The 25,067-nt window shown below is 41.3% G+C and overlaps 1 long non-coding RNA gene and 1 other non-coding gene across 2 annotated transcripts in view; both read left to right on the top strand.

Annotated features, from left to right (window-relative positions):
* Window positions 1-25,067, top strand: part of LOC111539847 — a 163,514-nt gene that overhangs the window by 51,193 nt on the left and 87,254 nt on the right. Inside the window, exon 3 of the long non-coding RNA XR_002730814.3 lies at window positions 3,640-3,770. This is a non-coding gene — a long non-coding RNA (uncharacterized LOC111539847). The remainder of the gene's footprint in view (window positions 1-3,639; window positions 3,771-25,067) is intronic.
* LOC111539872 lies at window positions 1,201-1,307 on the top strand. The gene has a single exon (XR_002730822.1). It is a non-coding gene; the product is annotated as a U6 spliceosomal RNA (small nuclear RNA).

Raw genomic sequence — 25,067 nt, 5'->3', positions numbered from 1 at the left:
TACTCAGAATTCAGCTGTAGTTGTAAGATGGAGCCAGCAGGGTTTGCTCATGAACTGGGTAGAGGGTGTGAGGGAAAGAGAAAAGGCCAAGATGACTTGGAGGATGGAGTTATCCTTGCCTGAGATGAGCAAGCCTGTAGGAGCTTCAGGCGTGGGGGCCCTAGGGGAGCATCAGGAGTTTGGCGTGGCATGATGTTAAGAGGGGAATGTCTATTAGACATCCAGGTGGAGATGTCAAGGAGAAGCCTGAAAATATGAGCCTTGAGTTCAGGGAAGAGGTTCACGCTCTTAATTAAGGTGATGAGACCCACTGACATGACCAGGAGAAGGGAGTGTAGATAGGAAAGTTCGAGAACTGAGAGTCCCGGGTCCCTCCGGCATTGAGAGACTGGATAATGAGAAGTGGTTTAAAGAATGGCCAGAGAAGGAGGAGGAGAGTCAGTAGGTTGTGGTGTCCTGGCAACCAAGCAAAGAAAGTGTTCAAAGAGGAGAGTGATCAGCTCTGTCTGTGCCACTGGCAGGTCCAGTAAGAGGAAGACTGAACAGTGAACGTTAGACTGAGTGAAAATGGTTTCTGCTGCTTTTTTGCCCAAGTAGTCTTGAATGAATTCAGTTAACCTGTCTCTGGGGATAACAATAGTACCTACCTCATCAGGTGGTGGTGATGAACTGTTTATTTAAACAAATTTTTGCTGAGACAGGGTCTAGCTCTGTTGCCAAGTTGGAGGGCATTGGCATGATCACAACTCACTGCAACCTTGACCTCTTGGACTCAAGCAGTTCTCCCGTCTCAGCCTCCCAAGTAGCTAGGACCATAGGCATTGCCACCACCACACCCAGCTAATTTTTTATTTTTTTGTAGAGAAGGAGTCTTGCTGTGTTGCCCAGGTTGGTATCAAACTCTTGGACTCAAGCAATCCTCCTGCCTTGACCTCTCAAAGTGCTTGCATTACAGGCGTGAGCCACCATGTCCAGCCTATGAACTGTTTTAAGTGGATGACCAGCCTAAGCAAGAAAAACCCCATTCCAAAAAAAAAATAAGCTGGATGTAGTGCCATGTGCCTGTGGCCTCAGCAACTCAGGAGGCTGAGGTGGGAGGATCACTTGCTCCAGGAGTTTGAGACTGCAGTGAGTTATGATTGCCCCACTGCACTCCAGCCTGGATGACAGAGTGAGACCCTGTCTAAAAAGAAATAAAAAATGCTCGCTTTGGCAGCATATATGCTAAAATTGAAGTGCTACAGGGAGGAGTGGTGTGGCCCCTGGACTAGGATGGCATGCATATTTGTGAAGCATTCCATCTTTTTAAAATTCAATTTTAAAAGTTTTTAAAAAGAAATAAGTAAATGGATGAGATAACTCCTTTAAAGCACCTCTCCGTGTACCTGGCTTTTGGGTATTTCATAGTCAAAGACATTGCTGGCTTTAACAATAGCAGTTTTAGGGGAGCAGTGGGGACAAAGCCTGATGGGAATAGGAAGGAAGAATTGGAGACAGCAGATGGAGTCAGCTCTTTTGAGTATTCTTATAAAATTGGATTATAATTTTATAAGAGGGGAGTTAATTCGTGGGACTGTGGGGTCAAGAGGAAAGGCCAGTAGGCAAGAAGGCCTCCCTCCCTCCCTTCTTTCCTCCTTTCTAAAACCACAGACCTTCTACAGTGATGGGAATCATCCTGTGTAGAGGGAAAAGCTGATGATGTAGTTGGATTTAAGATCATAGATAACAATGGACTGAAATAACTAGGTTGTCCTTGCCACCTGCCCCCGCCTCTCAGTCTTTTATTCATTCACTTAACAAATACTTATTGTAGGTTCACAAGGTGCCAAGGACCGAGCTTGGGTGCTGAAAACAGTGGTGGTTAAGGGACTAATCAAACGGGCATGAGCTCTACACCCTCATGAAGTTGTCACAGTCTGGTGGAGATAGGCTTTCTAAAAACACACAAATACAGGTTTGGATGAGTGCTTTGCAGGAAGAGTACAGAGTGCTTTTGAGAGGAAGAGAGGGAGAGTAGCATGGCGTGACTTAGATGGGGAGGCATACAAAGGTCTCTCAGATGTGAAAGATGACCATGGCTGAAAAGAGCATCCCAGCAAAGGGAACAGACCTTGCAAAGGCCCTGGGGCAGGCGAGAGAGAAGCTGGTGCTTTTGGGGATTTGAGAGAAGGCCAGGGTGGCCTGAGAGGTGGGAAGGGAGCAGGTCATGCAGGGCTTTGGAAGCCTCCATGTTATAGCTTATGGGATATCATGTCTAAGAGCAATGGGAAACATTGAAAACTGTTTTAGTTGGGAAGTGACATGGTGAGATTTGCATTGGAGAAAAACATACAACCGATAATGAAGTATGTCCTGGTGAATGGATCGGAGGGGCAAAAGTAGGGGAAAAACCCACCAATTTAGGCAAAAAGATAATACCTGTGAAAATACTTAGTCTAAGATATGTATAATTTTGGCATAGAAACAGAAGTGAGGATATCCTCTCTTTAGCAGAATTTGCTTTGCACTTAACCAGGTTTCTTACTTCGATAAGCAGAAATTAATCCCCAATGATAGAAAAGAGGTAATGAACACATTCTCCATTTTCTTGTTAAAAATAATGTCAGTTGAGAAGCATCAGCTGAAGGTGTCAGTGATTTCAGATTATTTAACATAAAATGAAACTTTGAAAAAGATTGTGGCAACCTTGTGAAAAGTAAAAATAATGAGACCTTATTAAATTTTTTTTCTAGAAAAAAATACCAGTGAATCAATATTAGGAGATAGAATCTGTTAAGAAAACTCATTATGGCCAGGTGCGGTGGCTCATGTCCGTAATCCCAGCACTTTGGGAGGCTGAGGCTGGCAGATCGCTTGAGCTCAGGAATTTGAGACCAGCCTGGGCAACATGGTTGAAACCCCTGTCTCTACCAAAAATACAAAAAGTTAGCCAGGTGTGGTGGTGTGCACCTGTGGTCCCAGCTATTCAAGGGGCTAAGGTGGGAGGATCACTTGAGCCTGGGAGGCAGAGGCTGCAGTGAGCTGAGATCTCATCACTGCACTCCAGCCTGTGTGACAGAGCCAGACCCTCTCTCAAAAATAATAAAGGCCAGGTGTGGTGGCTCACACCTGTAATCCCAGCACTTTGGGAGGCCGAGGCGGGTGGATCACCTGAGGTTAGGAGTTTAAGACCAGCCTGACCAACATGGCAAAACCCCTTCTCTACTAAAAATATAAAAATTAGCCTGGTGCAGTAGTGGGAGCCTGTAATCCCAGCTACTTGGGAGACTGAGGCAGGAGAACCACTTGAACCTGGGAGGCAGAGATTGCAGTGAGCTGAGACTATGCTGTTGCACTTCAGCCTGGGTGACAGTGTGAGACTCCGTCTCAAAAAGAAAAAAATAAGGGAGCAAGTTCTAGTACTGGGTGGTTATTTTATTGCACCAATTTAGGCTTCTCCCCAGAGATTTCTTAAAACAGAAAGGCAGTTGTAATACCAAGTATTGCTGTATCAGGCCACCTGCTATTCCAAGGCCATGAATTAACTTGTTCTAAGCCCTCAACGAAAGAAAAGAGAAAACAGAGGTTTATTCCCTATCAAGACAGTCCACCCGAGAAAGTTCTGTCTTGGTTGTAACTTCAGGTTTCTTTCTTATGCAGGCATTTTATTAATGCTTTTACGAGTTAGAAGAGTTGGGATAATTTACCATCTGGAGTTTCTCTGCCTTGCTGATCTGAGCTCAGACCTGCTAATTTACCAGAGATGATTGATAACACCCTGTAACAGCTGAGTAAGTAGATTCTTCTGTTTCACTGCTTTTTAAAAAAGTTTAAAGTTTTAAAATACTATAAACTTTAATTGGGTTCTTTAAATTTTGTTGTTGAATAATGCTATGATGATTTTAATAAGTGAATATTTGTAAATAATGGGATTCTGGAAGAAATTAATCCCCAATGATAGAAAAGAGTTAATGAACACATTCTCCATACATAACACTTTAGCATTCAAGAAACATAGGACTTAAATACATATATTAAAATTTTAGGCCAGACGCAGTGGCTCACGCCTGTAATCCCGTCACTTTGGGAAGCTGAGGCGGGTGGATCACCTGAGGCCAGGAGTTTGAGACCAGCCTGGCCAACAGGGTGAAATCCCATCTCGACTAAAAATGCAAAAATTAGCCAGTCGTGCTGGCGGGTGCCCGTAATCCTGGCTACTCCAGAGGCTGAGGCAGGAGAATCGCTTGAACCCGGGAGGCAGAGGTTGCAGTGAGCTGAGACTGTGCCACTGCACTCCAGCCTGGGTGACAGAGAGGCTCTGTCTCAAAAAAAAAAAAAAAAAAAAAAAAAAAAATTTAAAAGCGTTCTCCTTAGTGCTTTATTTCACTTTTACATTATAAAATATAAAAAATATTGGTAAAACAACTGGTAATACATTTTTAAAATGCAACTGTATATAAAAATTATCTTTGAATGCAGGATGCATTTTGGTTAATTTGAAATAAATACTGGTTTAGTGGAAATATAATTTTAATAGTTTTCTATTTGAAAATAATGATTTTTCTGATACTAATGTAGATAAGATCACAGAATCTCTGTGGATTTAGCTTTGTTTCTCAAACAGACTAGGGAAGAATGGCTTTCATGCTTTCTAATCAAAACACCTGAATGAAGTTTAAAGTGTTTTAAGTGTTGAGTCAGTTACCTTGAAAACAAACGGTTTCTCAGAACAAGAGCTATTATTCCTTGTACTATATCCTTTGAAACTGTTTTGACAAAACTAGTAAACCATGAAGTTGTACCAGGGCCTTGTTTGGTAATCCTAAACTAAAAACAATGAATAAATCCGCAAGATTATTCCCCATGGCAGTGGGATTATTTAATTTTGGTCCAAATCTGTGTTATCCAATATGGTAGCAACTGGCCGCATGCCACATGTAGCTATCAGACGTTTGAAATATGAGTGGTACTAATGGAAATGTGCTCTGCAGAAATCACCGTATTTCAAAAATAATATAAAAAAAGGTTAAAATACTAGGTTTTATATTGAAATGATAATATTTTGGATATATTGAATTAAAACATATTAAAATTAATATCACTTGTTTTCATTTACTTTTTTATGTGACTGCTAGAAAATTTAAAATTACTTGTAGCTTGCGTTATATTTCTTTTGGATAGAACTGACCTATATCATCACATACAATCAACATTCTTAGTCATCCAGTACCTAGCATTCTGTAGCTCTTGAACTTTCTGGTCCCCATATGGATCAATTCATATACATTTGTATTGTTTTAAGAATGTGATTCTTTGATTCATCAAATATTTATTGACTACCATGTGTCAGACAGTATTGTAGGTATTGGTGATACAGTAGTGAACAAAATGAACTAAACTCTCTGCCTTCATGGAGGTAACATTCTAGCAGGAAGACACAGACTAAGAACAAATAAAAAAGTACAATATGTAGTATTTAAGAAGGCAATAAGTGCATTGGAGAAATGTAAGGCAGGCAAGGGTAAGGGCTGAAGAGTTCACTGGTAAAGAAGGTGTTCAGGGAAGGCCTCAGTGAGAAGATGTGAAGAAGTTGATGGAGAGAGCCTGTGGGTGTTTGGGGGAAGAGTGTTGTAGGCAGAGAGGATAGCAAATGCAAAGACCTTGAGGCAGAAGCATGCCTGGCTTGTTTGAAAGTAGAAGGAGGCTAGTGAATGGAGTGGAGTGGAGTGAGTGAAGGGGCTGTAATCACAGCACTTTGGGAGGCTGAGTCTGGGTGGATCACGAGGTCAGGAGATTGAGACCATTCTGGCCAACGTGGTGAAACCCCATACCTACTAAAATACAAAAAATTAGCCGGGTGTGGGTGGTGGTGGGCGCCTGTAGTCCCAGCTACTCAGGAGGCTGAGGCAGGGGAATCGCTTGAACCTGGGAGGCGGAGGTTGCTGTGAGCCGAGATAGTGCCACTGCACTCCAGCCTGGCGACAGGGTAAGACTCTGTCTCAAAAAAAAAAAGATAAGAGGATATGGATGGTCACATGTTGTCAGAGGCATTTAAACCAGAGCAACGCCATCTTGAGTAGGGGCTGGGTAAAATAAGGCTGAGACCTCCTGGGCTGCATTCCGAAACACTTAGGCGTTCTAAGTCACAGGATGAGATAGGACGTCAGCACAAGATACAAGTCATAAAGACCTTGCTAATAAAAAAGGTTGCAGTAAAGAAGCCGGCCAAAACCCACCAAAACTAAGATGGCGACGACAGTGGGTGACGAGAGTGACCTCCGGTCGTCCTCATTCATTGCGACACTCCCACCAACACCATGACAGTTTACAAATGCCATTACAAGGACAGGTTGGTACCCCATAAAAAGGGGAGGCATAAATAATCCACCCGTTGTTTAGCATATAATCAAGAAATAACCATATAAATGGGCAACCAGCCACCCTCAGGGCTGCTCTGTCTATAGAGTAGCCGTTCTTTTATTTTACTTTCTGAATGAACTTACTTTCACTTTATGGACTTGCCTCAAATTCTTTCTTGCATGAGATACAAGAATCCTCCCTTGGGTTCTGGATTGGGATCCCCTTCCCCTAACAGTGTGAGCAGTGGTTATTGTGTGGGTTTTGGCTTCCAGTGAGATGAAAAAGAATTGGTGGATTTTAAGGAGAGAAGCGACATGATCTTTCTATTGAAGCTAATGTGATTTGAATACTCTGGGCTGGGGGTGGGGGTGTTTGCAAGGATAAAAGCAGAGAGACCCAATGAGGCTACTGCAGTGACCCAGCTGAGAGATGATGGTGCCTGAGACCATAGGTAAGGGATGTGATGAGAAATGATGGAATTCTAGTTATATGTTGTTGTGAAATTAAATATGGATGAGAGACAAAAAGGGGTGTCAGGGAAGACTCCACAGTTTTCAGCTTTAACAACTGAGAGTAGAGGTGCCTTTGCTGAGATGAGGGGGTGTGGATTGTGGAGGGACTGATTGGAGGCAGCATTAGGAGTTCAGTTTTAAACACATTAAATTTGAGATTCCTCTTTAGATATCTAAGCAGAAAGGTCATGTAGGCAGAGTCTGGACTTCAGTGGGAGGTCAGGATTCAAAAGGCAAATTTGGAGTCATTAGCATTGAACTGTTGTTCAAAGTCATAAGAAGGATTGGGGCCACCAAGAGAGTGAGAAGAGTGGTCTGAGGCCTCTCCTGGTCCCATGGAGTCAGCAGGGCAGACTGAGGAACAGACGGGGAGGTGTAGGTTGTGATACTCTAGACACCGAGGGAAGCAGTAGTAACCCACCTTGTCAGATGCTGCAGATGGGTTAGGTAAGATGCCAGCTGAAAATTGATCAGAAGATTTAGCGGTGAAGAGGATGTTAGTGATCTTGGCGAGTGGTTTCGGTGAAATGGTAGAGACAAAAGTCAGGGTGGAGCAGATTCCAGGGAGAACTCGAGGAACTGGATTGAAGAGTGAGTTACAGACAGACTCTCTTTTGAGTAACTTGTGAAGTCCGGAAGAGTCCAGGAAAGTTTTGGTTTTGGTTTTTTAAGATGAGAGAAATTACATGTTTCTCCCAATGCATGTGTTAGAGAGATTTCATGGCCTACCAGATTTATGATATTTAAGACCACCGCCTGCTGTGTTAAGTGTGGAGGTGTAGTGCTTCCCTCCTAAGATGATTTCATAGAATTGTGTTGTGGAAGAGGCGGAGGGGTCGGGGGAGAGAGAGAGAGAGAATGTAGAGGTTGGCACTGAGTATGTTAAAGGTGGCTTTTGCAATTGTTATGATATTTGGCTGCTGCTTGCTCAGTGTCTACATTCACATTCCGGGAATTAAAAATTTTAAGGTAACAAATGTTAATACTAGTTCTCCTCAACTGAAAATGTTGAAAAAGCTGATGTTTGATGTTTTCCTTACTTTTGAGGAAGTTATTGAAACATTTGAAGATATTGAGGCAGAGACAATACCCAAGGTCACAAAAAATGAAATATTGCCAGAATACCTGGATTTTAGATCTGATTTCCTAGCTCTGTGGAACACTTAATCCCTCTGTGTTCAGTTCCAGCAGGTATAAAATGAGGATAATATTTACTCTACCTGCCATAGGAGGTTTTTATGAGGATCAGATGAACTGGTAGGTGAAGGGGCTTAGTCAACTATAAAGCATTGTATTATATAAATAGGAAGTAATGATGTTAAAACTAAATTATACTTGAGGATTTTGCAATAGCATGTGAAATAACTGGAGAAAGTATAACGTAACAAAATCTGGGCTAAGAATATTTGTAATACATAATCTTACTAATAGAACTGCAAGAATTTGCTTTTCGCCTATGTCAGACTTTGTTAATACACCACAGAATCTATCGTGTTTGGGTGATCTCAGAGTTCTGCGGTCAAGCCACAGCTGAGGTCCAAGCAATCAATCAGTTCATCTTCTAGGAGGAGTCTCAAAGTTACTCAACTGGCTATTTTGGTACTTTAATATAATGTTATCTTGCTGTTACTATGTGGAAGAGCCACTCTCTTAGTAGAAAATATTCACGTTCTGATGATAAATTTTCTATCAAGACTTGGAAAGCATTTCTATATTTGATACTTGGAGTTGAATTATAGTCATGCTTCATTTTTGTATTATCATCATACTTTATGCTGTGAAAAATTGAGAAATCAAAAATGAATAGCCAAGATCACTTCCCTTAATGGTGATGTGAAGAGGCGATTCTCTTTCTGAATAAAACAAGCGTAAAACTGGGCGAGATTGTCCAAAATGGTCGTTTCTGGGCCCTGGAAACTTCCCAAAAAGGCAGATAATAAATTGAGAAGCATTATTGATACACTGAATCTTTGGATATGAAGAATAGGGGTTGTGGCCTTCTCGCATGGGGGGCTTCTTCTGTCTCCTTGCCCACTATCTCAGTTGTCGAGCTGCTGTTTTATCAGACATGAGAGACTCAATTTGAAGTGTGGGTAAAGGTTGCGGTTAAGAAATCATAGCATTCAGCTGGGCACGGTGGCTCATGCCTGTAATCCCAGCACTTTGGGAGGCTGAGGCGGGCGGGTCACAAGGTCAGGAGATCAAGACCATCCTGGCTAACACGGTGAAACCCCGTCTCTACTAAAAATACAAAAAATCAGCCGGGCATGGTGGCAGGCACCTGTAGTCCCAGCTGCTCAGGAGGCTGAGGCAGGAGGATGATGTGAATCCGGGAGGCAGAGCTTGCAGTGAGCCGAGATCATGCCACTGTACTCCAGCCTGGGCAACAGAGCGAGACTCCGTCTCAAAAAAAAAAAAAAAAAAGAGAAATCACAGCATTGCTGGCTGAAAGTGGCATAATCAGTTAATAATGAAAAACCCACAGCTTTGCTACTTTGAGTTTGAAGTTTGCTAGTTTGAGGCCACCCATCCAGAAATTTAACAAGGAGATCCTAGAAATGAGAGACCTACACAGGGCTAACATGGCTCTCCAGCCATCTGTAGCAGACAGCTAAACTTTGCATGCCCAGGGGATACTCAGTCGAGCCCAGCAAAAAGTGAAAGCCAGAAGAGACTTGAGATCTGGGTACGATCTTGAATGCTGCCTTTCATGCACAGACTGTTTGATCTGCAGACGATGGAAGCCTTACCGGTGCAAGGTGGCTGGGCTCAATCTCTGCCCAAATCCACTGGCTGACCACTAAACTAAGCAGCCACTCACTCATTAGGGAAATGCAAATTAAAGCCATAATAACAACCACCAGAATGGCTAAAATCAAGAAGATTGACAATCGAAGTGTACGGCCATGATGGAAAACAGTTTGGCAGTTTCTTAAAAAGTTCAGCATACATTTAATGTGTAACTCAGCAATTCTGTTTCCAAGTATGCTGTCAGGAAAAATGACAGTATGTGTCCAGGCCAAGTTGGTATACAATGTTCATAGTGTCACCCAGCAAGCAAGCAATGGGCCTGCTGCCCAAGGCACATAGAGGCCAATACCATGGCACTGGCTTTTGAGGAAAAAGCAGCTTTATCATGACTGGGCTGGCAAGGAGCCAGGAGGAAGCACCCAAATCTGCCTCTTGGAGCTGGTAGTTGGGTAGAGTTTTATAGGCATAGGGTAATAGGATGTGATACAATTGGATCTTCTGATGAAGTGGTGCTGGGGGGTGTTTTCTGACTGACTTCTGCCATGGGGCTGTGCCAGAGCTCGATCTGATTGGATTCTGGATCCTGTCATGCCATAACCACTTTTTTTGTTGTTGTTTTGAGATGGAGTCTCACTCTTGTCGCCCAGGCTAGAGTGAGTGGCGTGATCTTAGCTCACTGCAACCTCTGCCTCCTCCCAAGTAGCTGGGATTACAGGCGCCTGCCACCATGCCCAGTATTTGTGTTTTTAGGAAAGATGGGGTTGTGCCATGTTGGCCAGGCTGGTCTGGAACTCCTGACCTCAGGTGATCTGCCCACCTCAGCCTCCCAAAGTTCTGGGATTACAGGCATGAGCCACCACACCTGGCCTCCACTTCTTAATTCAATCCCCTCTCCTTGGTTGGAACATTTAGGTTGCCTCTAGTTGCATGCTTGGTTCATCTGGACATGCTTAGGTTACATGATGTTCAACCTGGGGGCCCATGGCAACTGAAAAACAACTCCCAACTGTGTTACAGAAGAGAGGAACCAAACTGGTCTGATGTGGTTAAAATAGCAGCTTTAGCTGTGATTGAAAACTGGAACTAATTCATGTGTCTGTCAGCAGATGAATGGATAAGCAAATTGTGGTATATCTGTAAAGTGGAATAATACTCAGTAATGAAAAGGAATGGACTGTTGATAGATACAGTGACATGTATGCATTGCAAAATAATAGTATGCTGTGTGAAAGAAGCCAGACACCTTTCTCTACAAAATAGCATACTGATTCCCTTTAGGTGAAATGCTAGAAAATGCAAGCTAATCTGTAGTGACAGTAGATCAGTGCCTGCAGATCAGAGGATGGCTTGGGAGAGGAGGGAGAAAGAGATTCCAAAGGAAAGAGCACAATGAAACATTTGGGGGTGATGTATATATTCATTATTTGATTATGCATGATGATTTCATGGGTATATAGGTATGTCAAAACTCATCAAATTGTATCTTTAAATATATGCAATTTATTGTATATCAACAGTAACTCAGTAAAGTTGTAAAAACTATGCCCATTCAAAAAGCAAACAGGTGTTCACACTACCATTATTCACAGTAGACAAAAACTGGAAACAGTCCAAATCCATCAACTGGTAAATAGATAAACAAAATTTGGTATGTCCATATCAGCCATGAAAAGGAATAAAATTCTGATTCATGCCACAGGTACATACTACAATATGGTTGAACCTCAGAAACATGCCAAGTGAAAGGGCTCTGTATTGTATGATACCATGATATGAAACTTTCAGAACAGGCAAACCTTAGATTAGATCAGATCAGTGCTTTGCCTGGGTGTGGGGTGGCAGCATGGAGACTGGTTTTAAACAGGCACAGCAGAACAGTTTGGGTGATGGAAATGTTCCTGGTGATAGTTGTGTATAAATTGTATGAAAATGTGTGGAATTGTATGCTTAAAATGGATAATTTTCATGACATGCAAATTATACCTCAAGAAAGCCACTAAATGTGGGTGGCCATTCAAAATTTCAAATTCCCTTTAAGATGACCATTCAGGCCAGGCGCGGTGGCTCATTCCTGAAATCCCAGCACTTTGGGAGGCCTTGGCGGGCAGATCACGAGGTCAGGAGATCGAGACCATCTTGGCTACACAGTGAAACCCTGTCCCTACTAAAAGTACAAAAAATTAGACGAGCGTGGTGGCGGGCATAGTGGCAGGCGCCTGTAGAGGCAGGAGAAAGGCGTGAGCCCGGAAGGCCGAGCTTGCAGTGAGCTGAGATCACGCCACTGCACTCCAGCCTGGGTAACAGAGTGAGACTCCATCTCAAAAGAAAAAAAAAAAAAAAAACAAAAAAACAAAAAAACAAAAAACAATGACCATTCAAGGAATTGAACTATAGTACTGATTTCATTGTAACATACTGCTTCGGAATAGTTTGGTGAGGTTCACTGAATTCATGTTCTATGCCAAATGCTTTTTGGATTCTGATTGTAAATTAGTTATTTGTAAATTAGTTGAATTGTAAAATAATTTAAATTAAATTGTAAAAGAGTTGTTTTTCCCAGAATTTAGTGACCAGGAATAGCTGTATTTCCCTTGCATATGATTTGTCAAATGATTGGTTTTATGTTAAATAGTTATTAACACCCCCCTCCCCACTGGAAAACATGTTTTTTGGATTAATATTCTATTTGTGTAAAGTAGTTCAAATTTATGGTGGTGGATTATCCTTCACTTTTTTATTTAATTGATTAATTTATTTATTTTTACTTTTATTTTTTTTGAGATGAGTTTCACTCTTGTTGCCCAGGTAAAGTGCAATGGCGTGAGCTCAGCTCACCGCAACCTCTGCCTCCCAGGTTCAAGTGGTTCTCCTGCCTCAGCCTCAAGAGTAGCTGGGATTACAAGGCATGCGCCACCACGCCCAGCTAATTCTGTGTTTTTAGTAGAGACAAGATTTCTCCATGTTGGTCAGGCTGGTCTCGAACTCCTGACCTCAGGTGATTTCCCTACCTCGGCCTCCCAAAGTGCTGGGATTACAGGTGTGAGCCCCTCTGCCCAGCCTATTTTATATTTTTTGAGACAGAGTCTCGCTCTGTTGCCCAGGCTGGATGGAGTACAGTGGCGTGATCTCAGCCCACTGCAACCTCCGCCTCCCAGGTTCAAGCGATTCCCCTGCCTCAACCTCCCGAGTAGCTGGGACTACAGGCATGCACTACCATGCCTGGCAATTTTTTTTTTTTTTTTTTTTTTTTTTTTTTGGATTTTTAGTAGAGATGGGGGTTTCACCACGTCAGCCAGGCTTGTCTCGAACTCCTGACCTCAAATGAGCTGCCCTCCTCAGCCTCCCAAAGTGCTGGAATTATAGGTGTGAGCCACCGTGCCTGGCCCTATCCTTCACCTTTTAGTTCTTCAGGAAGGAAATTGATGGTGGCTTAATACCTTTGCCTCTAGGCCTGGGTGTCCACCCACCTGACCCCAACTCCCATATATGTAGAGACATCGGGTAATCTGAGCATAAGATCCTTGCAGTGATTGGGAAAGTGAAGCAGAGAGACACCCTCCTGGAGCACTTGCCAGCTGGGTCTAGCCATTTTCTGCACCAGACCAGGAATCAGTTATCTCTGGGGTTAGAGACCTCACACCTTTGCCCCTGACATTGAATTTTACTTACTTGGGTCAAAGTGGGCATTTTTTAGTTAGACATTTACCTAATTTTAATGAAAATGCAATGACCCTAGGACATCCTGCCCATGATTCTGCCCAAGTTTATGCAAACAGGAAAAATTTATTTTGGAAAAAATAATTCTTAAACTGAAATTCATTAAGCCATTTTTCCAAATAAAGTACCAACTAGTTAACCAAATTGTACTTTTTCTCTTTTTCCTTCCCTCAAAAGCAAATCCCTTATTCAACAAAAATTTGTGGAACACTCATATGTTTCAGGCACCCTAAAGATAAAGACACACCCACCTGCAAGGATAAAAGAAGCATGGTGGGGGGGGCGGGGCAGGGCTGGTGTCCAACCTGCTTCAAAAGGGAGGAGGGACATCTACAGAGAGGGGGCTGGGGAAGGCCTTGCAGGAGGGCATGGAAGAGCCAGGTTCAGAGGGATGAATAGGACTTGGCTGTTATCCAGGTTGCAAGATGTTGGTAAGGACTTATCTAAAGCTGTGGCATTGGGATTAAAGAAGAGAGAATAGAGTCAAGAGATTAAGTGACTGGATGTTATATGCCCTTTTGACTGGCAGGACAGGGAGAATATAGGAGAGAAAGGAGTCAAGGATTAGTTCAGCTTCTGCCTTGGCCTTCTCAGCAAGTGGTGGGGAATTCACTGAGCTGAGGAATACAAAATACTCAGAGGTTGTATCTGTTTGTTTTGCTTATTGATTTAGGAGACCAGGAATTCACTTTGGAGGTTTGATCAGGGGCATGCAGCCTATGTTTGATTGGACTTTAAAGCTGATCCTCTTTGCTCCATGGCCTAGTTCTGGGGGGGACATACGTGCTGCGTCAGGCAGAAAGGGGCAGCTAGCGAGGTCTTGGCCAACTGTGGGTGGGCAGCATCATGGGCTGTAGTCTGTCTCACTTGTACAGGTGGAATCACCATGGGACACTTCAGGGCATTTCCAGAGTGGAAGAATTCTTGCAGGTGAAAACGTGTCACATTGAAGAATCTAGTAGTTCCTTTCGATAATTATTTTTCCTACTTGCTCTCTTCCCTTCTTTCCTCTGTATTTTTACCATTTATGGGAGTACATCTTTATATTTCTGTGGTACAAGGAAGATAAAAAGGGTCAACTTTATAAAAGACTAACCAGTCCTTGACTTGTATTTGCTCATTTAACTGTTAAAACCTGTAAAAGAGGTACTTTTCATCATATAAATTCATGATGAAGATAAATAAAATAGGTGTTTGGGAATCAGCAGGTTTTGAAATTTTACGACATGCCATTAACACAAAGCATAAATTCTTGTTTTTTTTTTTTTTTTTTTTTTTTTTTTTCTGAGACGGAGTCTTGCCCTGTTGCCCAGGCTGGAGTGCAGTGGCACGATTTCAGCTCACTGCAAACTCCACCTCCTGGGTTCAGACGATTCTCCTGCTCAGCCTTCTGAGTAGGTGGGATTACAGGCATGTGCCACCACACTCGGTTAATTTTGGTATTTTTAGTAGAGGTGGGGTTTCACGTGTTGACCAGGCCAGTCTCAAACTCCTGACCTCAGGTGATCCACCTGCCTTGGCCTTCCAGAGTGCTGGGATTACAGGCATGAGCCACCGCGCCCAGCCACATAAATTCTTTTATTCAGATCCATTGACATGTAGATAAGGATGACAGTTTATTATTTTGGAAATTCTAATTATTTGTCTTGTCCTTCAGAGAAGCGCTTTTGGTTACAAGTGGGTCCATAACACACAAAATTCTGTTTACAGCCGAGCGCAGTGGCTCACGCCTGTAATCCCAGGACTTTGAGAGGTCAAGGTGGGCAGATCACCTGAGGTCAGGAGTTCCAGACCAGCCTGGCCAATGTGGTGAAACCGTGTCTCTACTAAAAACACAAAAATTAGGTGGGTTTGGTGGTGTGCGCCTGTAATCCTAGCTGCTCAGGAGGCTGAGGCAGGAGAATAGCCTGAACCTGGGAGGCAGAAGTTGTAGTGAGCTGAGATTGCGCCACTGCACTCCAGCCTGGGCAACGAAGCAAGATTCTGTCTCAAAAAAAAAAATTACATACTTCTTGATAATATTGAAAAATAAATGTGGAAAATGATTCTCCTTAGGACAATTTATGCCCATTATTCACTTTGCTGTTTTGTTAATGATCACAAATATATTAAACTGAAAATACTAGCTAAGCAGCTGCTTTGAAACTACATCAAAACAGTAGAAATTTAAAATTAGATTCTTCTTATTGCATTAAATGCATCTTTCAGTAATATGTGGTTGCTACTTGCTTTACGTGTATTCTTGGAAATTTGGTAACAAAAGGAACACGGTGTATAGATGCTGTAGGTCACGAGGTATGGTGCAAAGTGCGTGGCCATGGGATAGGGATATCAGACATCTGAGCTGAATCTCAGTCCTCTGGTTGTGATGCCTTGAGGAAGTAAGTTGCTGGACCTCAGTTGTGCTGTTTCCTGGTCTGTAAAACGGAGACAGTAAAGAACCTGCTTCAGTGCTTTCAATTCAAAGGATTTCTTGGGCTTGAGTGCTGAAGTCAACAGGCAGTTTTCCTTTGTACCACAAGAGGGAGTGCCTGTATAGATGTTAACCTGAACTGAGGTTTGGATTCCTTTCTAAAATGTCGCTGAAAATTTAGGAATAAACGGATTCCTGGGAAAACGTTAAAGAAAAAGGTTTTTTGACAGTATCAGGAGAAAGAGGAACTCAAAACACATAATGGGTTAACAGGGAGGGATTATGTCTAAAATTCCTTTAAGGTATGAAAAACTTTGTTGACAGTGTTACATATTTCATTCCCTCATTCCCAGTCAGCAATCCTTTATTGTCAATGTCTGACCATGTTGATATATTTGTTATGTTTTCTTCCTCTTTTGTAACCGTATTATAAATTTTTTATATTAAACAAATATAGAACTTAAAATTTAGTTTCTTAGTAGTAGTCCTGAATAATTAACGTTGGTTGAAGTTGAATTGTTTGTGCTCAGTGCCTTGGATATGTACAAAACCTGTTTGCTTCAAATTAGTGAGTTAGAAAATATTTTAATCTTTTCATCCTGCTCCCCTCCCACATACTTTTTTTCCCTCTTATTTTGAGCTTCTAGATCCTTTTATGTGAGTGTTGCTGTCATACATAGCTCACATTGGGTGGGAACAGAGAAAAACATTGTTTCCGTGGCCCAACCCTAGGGACACGGAACTCATTTTATTATACAGTGAAATTTTAAAATTTGAAACCAAGACCAGATCTCAACAAACAGAGTGAAATTTGACAATTGTGGAATTATCTAACAAATTTAGGGAAAAATCCAGTTGTATCTCAGTTTTGTGAATGAGTCCTTCAATTTACAATTTTCAGGTAATCTCTTTATTTTGCTAGTATTTGTATTATACATAGAGCACATTGTTTTATAGAACTGTAATTATACCATAATACTTTTTGTATTGGGAAATGTCGAGAATTTAGAAAGAACAATCCTAGGCATTTCCTTTTGCTCTGTATCCTTCTGTTTAGAAGTGTTCCCTGTGGTTTGTTCCTGGCAATTAAACACTGTTCAAATTCAGAGTCAGACTGCCCTGGCTCAAATCATGGCACCACGATGTGTGAAACTTGACAAAGTCAAAGTTATCACTATAATTTCACTCTCGGTCACTTGAAATCCACTAATTTCTTGAGCAAAAGAAAGGGAAGTGGAATTACTGTAGAAATTATGCATAATTTTATATTATCTGTGTAGCAGCCTGTTTAAAGTGATCATTGCTAGTACACGGTATAGAATTACAGACTTGTAAATACTTCTCAAGATTGCCACGTTAAAAAAAAAAAGCAAGCAAAAAGAACTCTGTAGCCCTGTTTTTTTTTTTTTTTTAATTTCCAACAGGAAATTTGTTCTTGTTTCAAAATGTGGGAACACCCATTATTCTCTGTTGGCCACATGAATGTCATCATCCATTTGTTTATTGCAGCAGAAAAAAAGGGAAGAATGGTTGATACAAGGTCAAGCTGTTCCTTTTAGGTTACTTTAAAAAGTCATGGAATTATTTCGGATATACAAAGAGAGCATAAGGAATACTCTAACCAATATGTATGTATACAGTGTTCAGTATAAGAATGAAAATGTAATGTAGTTATTAAAACATTGTGTGTGTGCTTCCACAAGCCTGTCCTCCTTTCTACCTTCCAGAAGTAATTTCTCTCTTGAATTTGGTGTTCATCATTCTGGTGCATGCTTTTACAATTTTACAAAATACACATGCATTCCCAAACATAAATAATACTGTTAATACTGTTTCACAACATAAATTGTATTATGGTACATGTTTTTTTTTTTTTTTTTTTTTTTTTTTTTTTTTGAGACGGTGTCTCACTCTGTCGCCCAGGCTGGAGTGCAGTGGCCAGATCTCAGCTCACTGCAAGCTCCGCCTCACGCGTTTGCGCCGTTCTCCTGCCTCAGCCTCCAGAGTAGCTGGGACTACAGGCGCCCGCCACCTCGCCCGGCTAGTTTTTTGTATTTTTAGTAGAGACGGGGTTTCACCGTGTTAGCCAGGATGGTCTCTATCTCCTGACCTCGTGATCCGCCCGTCTCGGCCTCCCAAAGTGCTGGGATTACAGGCTTGAGCCACCGCGCCCGGCCTATGGTACATGTTTTAAAACAGGATATACATCGTATCTGTTGCAAGTCGGGTTCCAAGGGAAATGGAACTCTGAGAAGATTAAGGCCAGGCGCCACCAGTGCCTCATGCCTGTAATTCCAGCACTTTGGGAGGCCCAGGCGGGTGGATCACTTGAGGTCAGGAGTTTCAGACCAGCCTGGCCAACATGGTGAAACCCCATCTCTACTGAAATACAAAAAATTAGCCAGGTGTGGTGGTGTGTGCCTGTAATCCCAGCTACTCAGGAGGCTGAGGCGGGGGAATCACTTAAACCTGAGAGGTGGAGGATACAGTGAGCCAAGATCAAGCCATTGCGCTCCAGCCTGGATGACAAAGCAAAACTCTGTATCCAAAAAAAAAAAGAAAAGAAAAGAAGATTAACATGTAGGAAGTTGTTAAGGAGATTTTAGGATTAACACTTGTGAAATAGGAGGAAGCACAACTGGGCCGAGGGAGGAATTGGGCTGCGGTGTGATCACAACATAGGCCTCAGCTGATCCCAAAGGGAATGCTGAAGGTGGGGTAGCCCTTGAGGATGGTACCAAGCTGGGGTGAGGGGCCAGGGCTTGGTAGCTTCACATTCACCAGTTGTGGGAAGAAAGCTACCCCTGAAGAAGGGATGAGACCTTGGTGAGGTGACTCTTTCAACTGAGGGCTGTTAACTTGCAGCACTCCTAGAAACTGGGGGATAAGCTCTTTAGTCCTAAAGAGAGACCAGCAGCCATCTGAGTATTCACTACCGTCTATATTGTATACATTGTCTGAGCCAGCCCTTTTTGCTGTATGTTTTTGGAATTTACTTATATTAATATTTGTAGCTCTAGTTCGTTTATTTTAATTGTTTTATGGTATTCAGTTTTTAAAATATGTCACAATTTTAAAATGTATTTTCCTATTGAGAGACTTAAGTTTTTGCAATTTTTCACTATTAAAAAATGTGGCTATATGAATTCATTTATATTTCTCCTTAGTGCACATACCAGAGTTCATCTGGGGTATACAACCAGAAGATTACCAGGTCTTAGGGTATGCACAATTTCAAATTTAATAACTAGAATGAAATTGCTCTCTGGAATGGTTGTATCTCACCCCATGTCTTCATAATCACTTGGCATTCTCAGGTCCTAATTCTACCAATTTGATGGGTGTGAAATAGTATGTCATTATAGTTGTATTAGAATTTGGTTGATAACTAGTGAGTAGTATCTCATTGTCGTTTTATTAGAATTTGGTTGATAACTAGGGAGATTGAAAATTTATGTGTTTATTTAGCTATTTGGGTTTCTTCTGTGAAGTACATTTTCTAATCATGTGATTTTTCCGTTGATTTCTTTTTCTTACTGATTTATAGGCAATCTTTATATATTCCGCATATCAATTATTTGTGGTCTGTATGAGTAAAAATATTTTCTCCTGGTTTAGGACCTGATTGTTAACTTCTAAAATAATGCCTTTTGTTGAATAGGAGTTTCCTTGTAATGTAATCCTTCCTTTGGGCATTGTTTCTGGGTGTATTATTTTAGAAATTCTCCCTTAGGTTGAGGGCATATAAAATACCCTCTGTTAAAAGTTTTAAAGTTTTGCTTTTCACAATTTCACCTGCTGTCCATCTAAAATAGTTTTGTGTACAGCATAAGGTATAGTTGCCTAATTTTGTTTTTCTCGTGGATGATTTGTTGTCTTAGCACCATGTGATAGCCTGTGCCTCCCTTCTCCAACAAGGCGCAGTGCCATTCTGTCCTACCAACTTTCTGTCTACGTAGATCTATGTCTTTTTGTGTGTGTGGTGGGGGGCGGGGGAGTGGGGTGGTGGCGGTTTTTTAGTTCCACTGGTATATTTCTTTTTTCTTGCCCCACTTTCATGCTTTTTTTTTTTTTTTTTTTCTGAGATGGAGTCTCACCCTGTCTCCAAGGCTGGAATGCAGTGGCACAATCTCAGCTCACTGCAACCTCCGCCTCCCGGGTTCAAGCGATTCTCATGCCTCAGCCTCCTGAGTAGCTGGGATTACAGGAGTGCGCACCACATCCACCTGAGTTTTTGTATTTTCAGTAGAGATGGGGTTTCACCATGTTGACCAGGCTGGTCTCGAACTCCTGACCTCAAGTGATCCACCCGCCTTGGCCTCCCAAAATGCTGGGATTACAGGTATGAGCTACCATCATGCCTTTAAAATGTGTCTTTATTTCTTTATTGTGTCTTAGTGTCTGGTAGTGTAAGTCTCCTTTTCTTGTTCTTTAAAATCATCCCTACTCTTTGCATTTTGCTTTTCCATAGACATTTTAGAGTTCTGCTCCATGAAAAACCCTCCTTTGATTGAGGTCATGCATTAACTATATAGATTAGTTTGAAGAGTAATGATGTTCTTATGGGATAGATGTTTCCTGTGTATGTCTTCTTTGATATCTATATTTAGGTACACATCATTTTTATAACTTTTTAAATGTCAATAAAGACATTTCTTTCATCAACAATTTAATGACTGCATGACCATCCATTACTTAGCTAGTCAGTAGTTTATGCCCTGTTAACATTTAAATTAACATATTTCACAATATTTGTTTCGAACTTGCATATTTCCCATCATAAAATTATATGTAAATATTCACCTGTTTTATTCTAGTAGTGCTAGGAGTTGTATATAATTAAGTATTTGAGATGTATTTGAGTGTAAAATGTGAGAAAAAATATCTTTTTCCCCACACAGCCAGTTATTGAATACTTAACTCTTTGGTCTGACATTCACTTTTTGATTTTGCCATCAAGTAACCATCCACAGCGCCCATACATAGCAGGCACTCAATAAATGTTTGAATAAATGAATTTGAGTATTTGTTTTGTTTTCAGATGTTTTATTGTTTTCCATGGACACATCTGTGGACATGCCTGTCTGTTCTAGTTCTACTGCCATGCTGTTTTAATTATCAGAGCTGTATAATGAATTTTTGTATGTGGTTGAGCATTGTTAGCGTTATTATTTTTTCAGAATTTTTCTGTGCTACTACTTCTGCATCATTTTTCTCTCGGATAAACGAAAATAATTTGGTAACTTTACTGTAAAACTACGATAATTTTGACTGACACTGTGTTAGTTTTCTTTCTTTCTTTCTTTTTTTCCTTCGAGACAGAGTCTTGCTCTGTCACCCAGGCTGAAGTGCAGTAACCTGTCTTGGCTCACCACAATCTCTGTCTCCCGGGTCCAAGCCATTCTCCTTCCTACCAAGTAGCTGGAATTACAGGCGCCCCGCACCACGCCTGGCTAATTTTTGTTTTAGTAGAGATGGGGTTTTACCACGTTGGCCAGGCTGGTCTCGAGCTTCTGACCTCAAGTGATACGCCTGCCTCGGCCTCCCGAAGTGTTTGGGATTATAGGCTTGAGCCACCATGCCTGGCCTACACTGTGTTAATTTTCTTAAAAAAACAAACAAACAAACAAACAAACAAAAAACCTTAAAGGCATTTGTATTTTAATTTTCTGGCCTAATGAGTGCTACATATTCATCTAGTTCATAAATTCTGGAACTTTTTGGTTAGAGCAGATAAACCCCCAGATTTCTTTTTGGATTAAAATTCAATGTAATTAAAGAAATCCACTGCAGCAAATGCAATCCTGCCACATGTTTATTCTGTAAGGACAAAATGTTTTTCTATAATGAACAGCACTGTGCAGGCTTTGCTGCTTCCCCCTTACAAAACAGGTCTCTCATGGTGCCACGTGTTCCCTGGCTGGACAGATTCCTGAAAATAGACACTAACTGCTGCTTGGTTGAAAAAGTCTTTTTTGTGTGTGAGCTACTTTCTCCCGCTGATATTTAAAGGAATTCTGTATCCCCACTTCTCTGATTTACCTTTTTTTGTGATGAGGAAACAGGACACAGAGCCTGCTGGGTATGCAAGGGAAGTCTGTATGACTGTTTCACACCTGCCTGGATGCTGGCAGTGGTATTTGCCAAGTGAAGTCTGAAGGCTGGTTTGTCAATGTGTTTTCACAGAGCACTGATGGCTCCCAGCCAACCTGTTTAGGCCTTGTCTTTTTTTCTTGCATAAAATTGCCTATTTTTCACTTCAGATGGGGGTGTTAGGCACTTCAGAGATGTTTGTTCTTGTCGCATGCACGCCATCTGTGGTCTACTGGCATCTGAGACAGGTTCCCAAATTGGCCAGTGTGTCTGTTGGTCAGCAGGCAGGGTGACCAGGACCCAAGCCTGTGCTTGTCCCTGTTGCTGCAGCCAAGGCTGTGGTGCACACCTGAAGGACCATACATACCTCAGTGCTGTTGGCCTAGTTTTTAAAAATTTAAATAAACTCTTTATTTTGGAATAATTATACATTTGAAGACAAGTTCAAAGATAGTACCGAGTTTCCATATGCCCCTCACTCAGTGACTCCTGTTGCTGACTCTTACACTATTATGTTACATTTGTCACAATTAAGGAAGAAACATTGGTACTTTACTGTTAACTAAAATCCACATTTTATTCAGAGCGCACCCATTTTTCCGAATGTCCTTTTTCTGTTCTGCACTCAGGATATCACAGCACATTTAGCCACCCTGTCTCCTAATGTCCTCCAGTCTGTGATCGTTTCTGAGATGTTTGTTTTTGATGACCTCGTCAATTTTGAGGAATACTGGGCAGGTATTTTGCAGAATGTACCTTAGTTTGGATTTTTTTCATGTTTTTCTCATTGTTAGACTGGGATGTAGGTTTTTGGGAGGACAATCACAGAGGTGAAGGGATATCCTTATCACATCCGTGTGAAAAGAGAATGCTATCAACATGACTTACCACTACTCATGCTCACCTTGACCATGGAAATTTGTTTCCCCTTCTTTCCAGTACTCCGTTCTGTGGAAGCAACTCACCAAGCACTGCATAGTCTCAAGTTAAAAGTTTTATTACTTGTCTTATCTGTTGGTACCCAGTTATATTTGAAACCATACCTAATATTATTTGACTCTGAATATAGAGAGTTTGTGTTTAGAGCCTTAAGAATGAATAAAAATTTATTCTAAACCTAAGAAGTACTGGAAATAGTAGCTATGTTGAATCTTTCTTCCACTCCTTGTACATTTGGTTTATTGTTTTTTTGTTGTTGTTGTTGTTTTGTTTTTTTTTTTTGAGATGGAGTCTCTCTCTGTCACCCAGGCTGGAGTGCAGTGGCGTGATCTCAGCCCACTACAGTCTCTGCCTCTCAGGTTCAAGCCATTCTCCTGCTTCAGCCTCCCAAGTAGCTGGGATTACAAGTGTGTGCCACCACGCCTGGCTAATTTTTCTAATTTTAGTAGAGATGGTGTTTCACCATGTTGGCCAGGCTGGTCTCAAACTGCTGACCTCAAGTGATCCGCCCACCTCGGCTTCCCAAAGTGCTGGGAATATAGGCATTAGCTACCGCGCCCTTCCTGGTTTTACTTTTAAAATCTTCATGCTCTGTAAAATACATCATCCTTCTACTGCACCAGCTACTGCATTCTGCTCATTCGCCCCCATAGATTGTGCTTCCTTCTTCTGGCATAAGAATGCCTCCTTTTTCTCCTGCTGCCAGGGAATAAAGTTTAGTATATGAATGTTTTATCCACACTGCAGCTTACCTAATAAATACCAAAATATATTTATTCTCATTAATCTGATGTTACCTTTTTATGTATAAATTAAAGATTTGTGAATTTGAATGCTCTCTGACATCATGAATAGTTGTTTGTTTTTTTGAGACAGAGTCTTGCTCTGTCACCCACACTGGAGTGCAGTGGTACGATCTCAGCTCACTGCAACCTCTGCCTCCCGGATTCAAGCAGTTCTCCTGCCTCAGCCTCCCAAGTAGCTAGGACTAGAGCCGCCTGCCACCATACCCAGCTAGGTTTTGTATTTTTAGTAGAGCCGGGGTTTCAGCATATTAGCCAGACTGGTCTCGAATTCCTGACCTTGTGATCCACCCTCCTCAGCCTCCCAAAGTGCTGGGATTACAGGCGGCACCCGGCCCCTAACATCGTGAGTAGTTTGACCTCACACACTTCTTCTTGTAGAGTAGTTGAACCTCAGGGGTTCAGATTTCAGATAGCTTATTGTTTTCATGTTTGTAGGGGGTGAAATTCTTAATGAATTTGATCATTTTTGTCTGATTTTCTTTTCCACTCCGATAACTTTCTTTACATTTTCACTTCAGACCCATTTGCTAACATATGGATGAAAGAAGAATATGTTACTATTTTAGATACAATAGGAATGTTCTTGAAGAGATGTATATAAATGATGTATTTGTTCATTGAATCATCATGTCACATGTTTTAGGAAACTGACTATTTCAAAAAAACCTTGTGATACATTTTATGATTTTATATGACCAATTTTCAGACCCACATTTGCAGACATTTTACTTCATCCTCAGATGCAGGCATTCCATTAAGGTGGACTGGTTAAAGTGTCTTTTCAGAACATTAGAACTTTGTGTTTCCTCTTCACAGTGTTACCATCAACTTACTTGAGAAGAACAGTAGAACTTCCTGTTCCCTCTTCTTGGTGTTACTGTAATTTATTTAAGAAAGTTTGAGTACATTACAGTATTTTGTTTCTAAGCCAGTCTTGGGATCTAGCACCAAGGGAAAAAGTTCAAAAAATGCATTTTAACAAGTCTTCTCACTTCATGGTCACTTGGTATGACGATTCAAAACAAGAATAATGTTCTTAATCAACCACAGGGGAAATCCTTTCTTCAGCCCTTCAATTCTACTTTTAGTCAGTCAAACAATTCTTAATTTCATGCGGGGGATTCCCACACGTTCTGTAAGTTTCTTTTAAAGTTTTCAGATATGTGTAGAATGTAGGATATGATTGCATTCGTCTTATATCTCAGTGCTGTGAGGTCTGTTCAGTGTGCCGCTACTTTGTTTTAATATTACTCATTCTTTTTTCTAAGTATGGATGTGTAAGAATGAGCATGATAAAATGAAATCTAAAAATTAATTGATTTGTTCTCAGGTTAAAAGCCTATTAAATATAAGATCTTTGGATATATTCTGGGTCTTTTTTTTTATGCAGCAAGTAAAGAAAATTCTACAGAGCTTTGGACGCAAGACTCCTCCTTACCTGCCTTTTACTAAACTCACCATGTCCTGCCTGGTTAGCTGTAGGCTCTCGCATGCTTC

This window comes from Piliocolobus tephrosceles, chromosome 8 (assembly GCF_002776525.5).
Source record: "Piliocolobus tephrosceles isolate RC106 chromosome 8, ASM277652v3, whole genome shotgun sequence".
In the NCBI taxonomy this organism is placed as follows: Eukaryota; Metazoa; Chordata; class Mammalia; order Primates; family Cercopithecidae; genus Piliocolobus; species Piliocolobus tephrosceles.
This window is presented reverse-complemented; position numbering and strand designations above follow the sequence as displayed.